At 42.5% G+C, this 5,959-nt stretch overlaps 1 long non-coding RNA gene across 1 annotated transcript; it reads left to right on the top strand.

The window, feature by feature from the left end:
* Window positions 1-1,160: 1,160 nt before the first annotated feature.
* On the top strand, window positions 1,161-4,980 carry LOC136011190 (uncharacterized). The gene is made up of 2 exons (XR_010611272.1): window positions 1,161-1,247; window positions 1,407-4,980. It is a non-coding gene; the product is annotated as an uncharacterized LOC136011190 (long non-coding RNA).
* Window positions 4,981-5,959: the final 979 nt, after the last annotated feature.

Raw genomic sequence — 5,959 nt, 5'->3', positions numbered from 1 at the left:
CTGGGGAGATGGTGGGGAAAGGAGATTTTAGTTATTGTGTGGGACTCAAGGAATGTGAGACTGCCTCCCACAAGCTAACGGATCCTGGGAGGGGGCAGGGTGGTACGTGGACGGTGCTTCCAGAAACAGCACTTGGTGGAACTGGTGCTTTACATTTTCTTCTTCTGGCTTTTTCTTTTAATTCTTTAACTCTGCCTCTGGCTACTTTGGTCAGTTTTCTCGTCTCCTGATGTAAAATCTAAAGGACACAGCAAAGTGATGTATCTAACAGTGCACTTCGTTTTTTTTTCTAACTAGCTGACAGCAGTTAGGGGATACTTTCTGCTTTTCTCTTTTTAAGCAACTGAAGATGTACAGTCCAGGGATTTCTGATCATGGGTCAGGCAGTAAAACCTAATCCCTTCCAAATCACTCATTATTGCAGTTTATAGGAGCATTAGCTCTTCCTCTGGGCTGTAACTGAGAGAGCCTGTTTTGCTGCTGTCTGTAACCAGCTCCCCTGGAACTGTTACTTACAGCTGTTGTGTGATACTAAAACTGCTCATCATCGCAGCCATCTGAGTACCACCAGGCCCCATTTTTCCTTCTCACCACGCATGTGGTATTTTTTTACTTATCTGGGATAAATATTCATACCAAATTGCTATTGAAATATAGTGAATATTATTTAGCCCTTATTAGATACCTGAAACATAGAAAATACAATAATGTAGCAATTTTTGATGGAAGATTCCCATACATTGTCTTGTTAGCCCCAAAATTGTTCTTTGGGTCAAGTGAAAGGAAGAAACATTGCAGGAATACTAGTGGCATGCAGTTTCTTAGCCCAAATAATTGAAATACCATTTACTGGCAACTAATGTTTAACTTAAAATAGGCCTCTTTTCATTACATCATTACATAGAATTCAGCAGAATTTCTCAGAATTCTTAACTATTTCTGGTTAGAAAAGGAAGACATCACAGGCAATGGGATGCATGCAGAACTGCTGTGTGGTCATCTCCCTGGCTTAGGCGTCTGCTAAATCAGGATGGTTTTCTGCACCAGTTGACATGGAGCTTTGCCAATTTACAGCTAGCAAGAGCCAGAGCATTACAGAAACACAGCAGTGTTTAATCAAAATTCAAAGCCCGTATCCTTCTTTTTGTCCACCCAGGTTATGAAGATGCATGTTTGTGTGATGTGAAGATGCACATGGATGGAAAAGCTTTTTTTGTAACAAGCTCTGCAGCTCAGGAACATTTGAGGTAACCCCCCCCAAATTTTTTACTATAATACCCTTCCCAAATATATTTTCTCACAGAATCCCTTCCTTGTTTGGAAAGTTTACATCTTTAGTGTCAAAGATTTGGACACATTGTAGGCTTTTGTTGTTATATTACTTATTTTCACTTTATTCCATGCAGTTGATGGTGGCAGTGTGGAAGGACCGTTCACTAGCCACATCCCCCTCCAGCAAGACCGGACAGCTGAGTGCAGGGACACCCTGCCAGTGAAGACGCTGCTGGCTTCCAGGGCTGGAGGCAAGCCCTGGCCACTTGCCATCCAGCCCACGGGCCACTGTGGGCTGAGTGCGATGGCCACAGCACTGGCCAGACTGGAGGAGAGAATTTGTAGGTGGGAAGTTATTACTAACAACCTGAGCCATCTATCTCAGCCCTACATGCAACAGCCTCTTTTAAATACAGATTTAATATAGTTGATATTGGTATGGCTGTGGAGGGAACACAGAATTTAATTTGCAGTGTCAGCTCTGGTGGCAGGTTCATCTGTAATGTTATGAATTAGCTGCAGCAGCTTTACCTGTGGAAATGTCGCATACACTGATTACCTGCCTCTTCTAAATATTTAAGCCAACTCTTGTTCTCTGAATGAATGTGAGTTTTTTCTTATTATCTCACAGAGCTACAAAACTCAATTTAATTTAGTTATATCTTTAACGTTGTGAATTGCATCTTGCCCTCCTGTCTCAGTAACCACCCCTTCAGAAAGGACTGGCGCCTGGCTCCAAGCAGGAGCTCCTTGGTTCTATCACCACTTATTGTGGATTACTGAATTAGAAGGAAATAGCAGATAAAAATGAAAGGCAAAGACTTCATTTGGTGGTGGAAGCACAAAGACTTGAAGAAAATTAATTGTTATTAATCTGCCTTTGGATTTGGAGAGACAATGGCAAAACTCACCCTAGAAACATAAACACCAGTTGAACTATTTTTGTAGCACAGTATCCATCTCTAAACAGTAATATATTACAGCTTGTTGTACTATCATCCAGCACATTCCTTCTCTCATGTACTTGAGATGGCTGGTCAGAAGCTGATTTAAGGTGTTTCGCTTTCTTTTTGATCCAGCCCCCCCAGGGGAAGGGGTTTTGGGGATTGACTGAGGGAGATAACACCTTGTTACTTCTTCCTTCCATAACCCCTCAACCTTGCCAAGTGCCATCAGGAGCTGAGGTTGTTCACCACTTCTTGGGAAGCCCTTGGAGTTGCTCAGAACTTCAGCTGGGAGCTAAAAGGCTATTGCACTTATTTCTCTTCCCTTACTGCCATTCCTTGGTTATATCCCACCATTTGCACTTTCCAGGAATTTCACCCTCATTACCACAAACTGACCCTGCTTGGTCGTTAGAGGACTTCCTGCTCATACTGTGAGGTGGATGAAGCATCCCAGCGCACAGTGGGCTGCCAAGGGAGGAATTTCGCAGGGAACTACAAGATCTTAAGGATCTTTTCCAACCTAAATGATTCTATGACTCCCACCACTCCTTGTCCTGGGCACATAAAAAGCTGCTGACTGGGAGGCAGTGGGCAGCATTGGAGGGATGCTGGATCAGTTGTGATGCTTAACTGCTTTTATCTTTGTTTCTGTTCAATTTTCTTTTGCTGCTGTTGGAAAAGGATGGTTTCCAAATGAGAGAGCACAGGATAGGTTTCCCATTATTCCTTTCTGTATGAACCTGGGTTGCATCAGAGCATCTCCCCAGTGGCTCTGGGCTCTGCCCTGTGGCAGTGTAGCTTTTCGGGTTTTAAATGTGTACGTACCTGCTTTAGTTTTGATTATTTATACCTGTGAAATTGCAGATGTACCAACAAACATATTTTCAATTGAGCAGGTCAGGTCATTTCAGCTGATCTAAATGTCAGTATATTAGTTGGTATGGATCTATCCTGCATGGGCAGCAGAAAGTTAAAAGTGCTTCTCTGGTAATCCCAGAAGCTTGGTTAGGATAAGCAATACAAAAGCTAATAAAGGAGAGACAAAAAAACCCCACCTCTTTATGCACTGCTAGATATGGGTGCTCTATATTGTGTTACCAGCAAAGACAGTGCAAAAGGTTGCAGATACTTAGGTACTTTAATTAATGAGATCTTAATTATCACTAAAAGCACCAAAGGGAGAGCAGGGATGGCAGTAATTTTCAGTAGCCTCACAGAGCCTTTGCACTTGGCAGCACTGCCACGAGCATTGGCAAGTCATTTTCTGGGTGACTGAAGCCCACAAAATGTGGGTTAAGTTGCTCCTGCTAAAAACGATGGTTCTTGTAATAACTGTACAAAACCGTGGAGGAAAGTGAGTAGGAAGACTTGAGCGGGGAGCTAGGTTTCTGTCGGGCAGCAGGCACAATGCTGTGCAAACCTGGGGATCAATGGGGTGGATGCACAGCCTTTGCCAGCACCATTGCCTGCTCCTCCAGGAACATGGTGCAGGAAATAAACCATTATTATAGACAGGATACATCCAGACTTTACTACATCTACCATAATTTGGGTATTTACTCTTGCTATTAAGACAACTGGTTTCATCTAAGACTTGAACATATTGAATCCACAGGATACAACAGCCCACATTTATTTAGCGGGATCAGTGGTAGGTTGTTATTGCACCCCAAAGCTCTAGGACTGGCTTACCAGGGCAGGGGTCAGACAGCACAACTTGGGGGGAAATGGGCACCTTTGAAGCATTTGTAGGAAGAAGCAGGGGATGCTGCAGTGGCCCAGAGCCCCCAGCTCAGTGGTGAGATGTGGTGTCCTCCCTCTGATGCCCACCATCCTGACTGCCAGCTTCCATTTAGCAGGACCTCTCCTAGGTGATACCTTTTTGTGGATGCAAAAGAAATCAGGGGCTAAAAGCAGAAGCCTCTTAGAGAGGCCAGAGGCGCCATCAGCTATAAAAGGCAAAGGTCCCCAGTCCTTCAAGTTTGCACATCCACCACCTTTCTTTCCTCCATTTAATGACTGCCACTTTCAGCTCTCAGAGCACTAACAGAGACTTATTCAGATCCTTTCACATCTCCTCTTGCCCTGCTATAAGATGACTCATTGCAAGGACCCACGGCTATATCAGAGATGTCCTTCTCTCAGTGAGGAATTTTTCCAGGACTGTTATGCCTTGGAAGAGTGCCTGGTACGTAAGTGTGACTATTCATCAACTTTAGACCATTCTATCATCTTTCTTTCAATGACAAATATCTGACTTTTGTGAGCTGTTTTACTACTGGTTTCCATATTTTTCCATTTTCCCATTTTGGATTTCTATTCCAAACAAAATTGTCATGCCACAGAGCTGAGGCTTTCACCATGTAAATGAAGACAGCTGTACTCAGGTGGCTGAGTAAGTGATGACTCTTAACTCTGTCTCCAGCATATTGTCATAGGCACTTTGTGCTATACTCCTGTCAAGAGGTTATAGCAATGCAGTATGTCTGTTTTATGGCCTCATTAAGTCATTGCTGTGCTGTATTAAAGTCTCTGTCTTATCAATCTTTTCTCTACAAATGTATCAGAAAAGAACAAAATATGACCTAGAAGATAAGTATAACACAAGTGTATAATTATGGTCTAAATTTTGTGTTTGCCTTTTAGGTTTTTTCAAAAGCAAAAAATTATATTCTTGCTTTCTACTTGGCAATTTGTTTTTTTCTTTTAGATTTGGAAAGAACAAAATAATTTTTTTTCTGAAATAAATAATCACACCACAGAGATCTTTCTAAACACTGCTCATTTCCAAGATAGGAAATACAATACTACCTCATCCCTGTTTTGCAGCCGCAATACTAAATTGCAGCTGGAGAACCAGGCGCATATCAGGTGTGGGTTAATCTCAGTGCTCAAATATTCTCACGGGAAATATTTTGTGTACAGAACTCAACATGCCATGGTGATTTGGAATAGCTGAAGGGCTGCGTTCAAAGCTCACGAACCAGGGATATAACCAGACAGGTTTAAGGCAGCAAGGGGATGCCTAGAGATGCGCAATTGAACAGATGTTTTCACTTTCCCCAGAAGGCAGATGGAGACTGGCAGTAGCTGGAAATGAGAGAAAGGACAGGGTGGACACTGCCCCAAAGCTGAAGGGTGTGTAGTTTTGATTTTCCTTTTCAGCACAGAGTGCAGGATTGCTACTGAGGCCATTTTCACATACCCCACTGTAGAAGAATGATCTTTAAAGTAGTAAAGTAGTAAGGTGAGTGAGAATGGCTACATACAAGCCCATTATAAATAAATAAAACCCCATACGCTCACTGAAAAAGTTGGAAAACAGGCACTCTGATAAAATAAAGGAGTAAAGGGGAGAGAAATGGCGAGCAGAAACGAGTGCAGCGAGGCTTTTTTTAAGAAATGTTTTAGGAAAAGCAAGAAAAAATACTATCTATGGTATTGTTACTATATTACTAGATAGGAGCAACACAGCAGTTAAGCATGGGGAGTGGAGGCAGAAATGTTAAACAACAAATTTGTTCCAAAAATATGTAAAGAAGCAGCTAAGGGCTCTTGATGTTGCTTGAATGATCTCCAGCCTGCTTGGAGAGCCCCAGATGTATGAAATGAAATTTTATGTCTAACACTGTGGTAATGCTTTGAGAGTCTGCAAGGAGCACACCTGCTAATCATGTGCACATCAGTCAGTCATCCATCCATCCATCCATCCATGGCAAGACTTCGGAATCATGGATTAC

The sequence above is a fragment of the Lathamus discolor genome, chromosome 3 (genome assembly GCF_037157495.1).
Source record: "Lathamus discolor isolate bLatDis1 chromosome 3, bLatDis1.hap1, whole genome shotgun sequence".
Lineage (NCBI taxonomy): Eukaryota > Metazoa > Chordata > Aves > Psittaciformes > Psittacidae > Lathamus > Lathamus discolor.
The sequence above is the reverse complement of the archived record's forward strand: the minus strand, read 5'-3'. Positions and strand labels throughout refer to the sequence as shown.